Consider the following 4,034-nt stretch of genomic DNA (forward strand, 5'->3'; position numbering starts at 1 on the left):
TGGAACTTGTATTTGAAAAACGGCCACTTAACATTTCCATGTATATTCCTTAATTAATTAAACAAGATAAATAGATCTGAAGATACTGAAATCTAGTAAATGTTTGAAGGCGGAGAATTTTAAGCATATGGTATTCCAAGGAGAAGAGATAATATGATAACCATCTTCAAGAACTTGAAGGGCTGTCATATAGAGGATGGCATGGAATTGTTTTCGGTTGCCCTAGAAGGTCGGACCAGAACCAAAATCAAAAGAGTTTTTGGCTAAACATTAGAAAGAACTTCCTGACAGAGTGGTCCCTCTGAGAACAGGGTTCTTTGGGAGGTGGTGGGCACTCCTTTGGAGGTTTAAAGCAGAGGCTAGATGGCCATCTGACAGCAATCCTGATTCTCTGAACCGAGGCAGATCATGAGAGGGAGGGCAGAAAGGGTTACATCAGTACTTAGTTCTTGTGGCCCCTTCTTACATGCCCAGGGTAATGCCGATTGCCACTTTGGGGTCAGGAAGCAATTTTCCCCAGGCCTGTTTGGGTAGGGATCCTGATGGGTTTTGTCATCTTCTGGGCATGGAGCAGGGGTCGCTGAGGGTGTTGGGGGGGTAGTTGTGAAATTCCTGCACTGTGCAGGGTGTTGGACTAGATGAACCTGGAGGTACCTTCCAACCCTGTGATTCTGTGACCCTGGAAATAGCGCATGGAGCAGAAAGCTGAACTAGGAGGTTGGTGCTGAAAGAATGGTGAGTCCAGGAAGGCAAGAAGAGAGAAGTTTGGTAAGTAGAAAAGCATTGAATATTTTTAAAAGTAAAAAAGAATCAAGCTATATTTAATACAAAATCATTTCAGTTGAGAGTTTGTTGTATATAGCCATAGGCCATCACAAAATTACAAAAAACCCATTAGATAAGATAGAAGTTAGGTAAAATACAGCTATATTCAATGCAGATTTACCAGAACATGGGGAAAATTCTTTTAAAACAGACATAAATTAAAACCATAAATCCACGTTAACTGCTATTTCAGGTAACACCCTCTATCTTTGCTGCATTCGATCTTCATAGCAGCAAAGGCAAAAAGTGAAACTCTACGTAATGTACACATCAACATCAGAAAGCAAAAATGAGATTTTCTCCATGTCTGTATAAGCTTAAACCAGATAAAAATTCTGCCAGAAACTTTAGGGTCAGAATATGAAGGGCAAAAAAAGGATAAAATGAGGTAAATAACCTAGTGTATGAGATCCAAGGATTGTTGACTAAGTGAAACTTATCTAGGATTTTTATTCTTTACCTGATATTTTATAATGGCCAGATGCGCTAAAGCTCTACGGGAGGGGATACCTGATTCCGTTCTCATCAAAGCAGCCGGAGACCCCCTGGGGAGAGCTAGGATAAGAAATAGTTCTGGATTACTTCTATACTAGATAGGTTTCCCTCTCTCCATCCCCAAACTTCAATTCCATAAAGAAGATGTGGAATGACCTTGCTTTGAAATAATTGCAAGACTGGATCAATAAAATGTCTGCCTTTTTGAGTAATACAAATACAGGATAGACCCTCCCATTCTTAATGCTGAAGATTTTACTGTTTCCAAATGAGTATTGCAGTTTAAGGTCTCTCTAAAAGTAACACCAAGATTTTTAAAAGAACTGCATTGACTGATAGGGTTACCAAGGATGTTCCAGGAGGGCAGCTTTGCCCTTTTACTAAAGACCATTACTCTAGTCTTTTCAAAGTTGATATTAAGAGCTTCCTCCTTGCAATAATGCCCAAGTTGATGTAGTAACATATGCAGACCAGTTTGGGTCTGGGAAATTAAAACCATATCGTCTGCATAAAGCAAAATAGAATTTTTTTGTTGACCTAAAGAAGAGGGAACAAAGTGGGGGCTGGATAAATTCTCAACTATGTTATTAATATACACATTAAATAGTAAAGGGGCCAGCACACATCCCTGCTTCACCCCTTTACAATAACAAAAGAGACTTCTGGAATAAAACACCAAGGACATGGTCTTTCAGAAATGTGGAAACATGTAAGGCTTATAAGGTAAGTGCCAGCACCCCAAAGTTGACTCAGAAGATAGTAGGCAGCCAATATAGATGATATATAATATGGGTGATATGATCAAACCTAGCTTCAGAATCACTAGGCTTGAAGTTATGGAGGTATGAATCAGCATGGCCAGCTCAGCAAAATGCAATAAAATTGCAGTTGGAATCTGTGAAAGGAAAAAGTGCTCCAGAGAATCACAGCGCCCACAGGCCCGCAGTACAAAGTTGGTGATTGTATATCTGGCTGAATTAATCTGAGACACAGTGATATAGTCAACCTCATCCAGCCAAGTTTTGCTCAAGTAATCCAAATCCACCATATCTTCTGCCCATCATGTATACAGGAGATTTTATATTCACCTGACTTCACTGTGTCAAAAAGCCAAGAAGGTATGCATGCAATGTTCACCTAGTTATGCAGGTTAGCTCCTTGGGTTTGTCTTATAAATCATGCCACAGTATTGGGCAGTCTTGCTTAAGGGAGTTAACTTACAGCTTTTAACTGAGTTTAGCATGGTCTTCAACCCATGGATCAGGACCATTAGATGGGTTGTAGAAGATTTACAGAGCTGTCTTTTTTTTTTTTTTGCTGCTTTTTGTAATTCATGGGAAGGGGCTGTCTGCCGGCTTGCTTGTTTCTTGCTATGGTATACCTCCTGGTGTTCAAATTGTATTTACTGTTGCGACAGATTGCACATTTTTAAAAGCCTGGAAGTGCTGTACACATATAGCTGCAGGACTGTTAAGCATTAATCCCTTAACAGAAACAAAGATCTCTGAGTGACAGGCTACTCCAAGGGATCAGATTGGGTAGCATGAGCTGGAAAGAGGAGGGTCTGTTTTCTTTTCAGCCCTATCAAAGAAAGGAATCAAATGTGAATGGTTGGGAGACAGAGTCCTAACTGAAAACAGTTTTAATACCGACGAGAACTGGGGAAAGTTGTCAAGGAGGTTTGAGAAGTTAATGCAGACTCCCAAAAGGCCCAAAGAAAGGGGATAGATCTTCTAAAGAGAGGAGAGGGCCAGGTATATTCAATAAACCTGGTTATAGATAATTTGTAATCTACTTCCTCAAGGTAACAACACAAGGAAAAAACAAAAGATAATAAAATGCCCACTAAATGTAACATAGCAAATTATATACTGGTCTCAGTGCTCAATTTATACAAGTAGCCTTATTTCAGATCCTCACTTTGCCATGAAGTGAGTTTGTGCAACTCACTATCTTTTGTCCTAACATCTCACAGGATCGTTGCAAAAAGAGTTTAGCAGCCCAATGTATGCTGCTGCTAAACTTTGAATAAAGAGTTGGATTCAAGTGTGGCAATTAATATGGCCCAATGCAAAACCTGGAGAAAAAATACAAGCATTATAGCAATTTATTTATAGCTCCATGAGCGGGTAAGATTAATGTTCTATAGGAAAGGGACCATTAGAAAATGTCAGAAAACAGCAGTTACATTGGAACAAAAAGGAAATATAGTCAATAATAGGCTTAGCGGGGGGGGGGGGGCTTCCAGCAGCTTCCACTGGTGAAACAGCTGCAGCCCTTCTGGGAAGGAGGGGGGAATCTTGCCGCTGTGGTGCATCCCCTAGTAACATCTAGATTAGAATGCATCTATATGTGACTGACCTTGAAGACCATCCAGAAGCTACAATAGGTACAGAATATTGCAGCCAGAATATTGACTGGAGTGGGTTGTAGGGACCATATCACTCCAGTCTTGTTCCATCTACACTGTTTCTGGGCCCAATTTAACGTGCTCGTATTGTCCTTTAATACCCAACATGGCTTGGGACCTGCATATCTTAAGGACCACTTTCTCCCATATGAACCTATCCATCAACTCTGGTCATCTTCAGAGGCCTTGCTTTGGACACCCTCAGCATCAGTGGCTAGATGGGTGGCAACCTGAGAAAGGGCCTTCTTGGTCTTGATGCCTAAACTTTGGAACTCCCTTTCCAGGTAGATTTGTCTGTCTCCCA

The sequence above is a fragment of the Eublepharis macularius genome, chromosome 2, assembly GCF_028583425.1.
Source record: "Eublepharis macularius isolate TG4126 chromosome 2, MPM_Emac_v1.0, whole genome shotgun sequence".
NCBI classification, from domain to species: domain Eukaryota; kingdom Metazoa; phylum Chordata; class Lepidosauria; order Squamata; family Eublepharidae; genus Eublepharis; species Eublepharis macularius.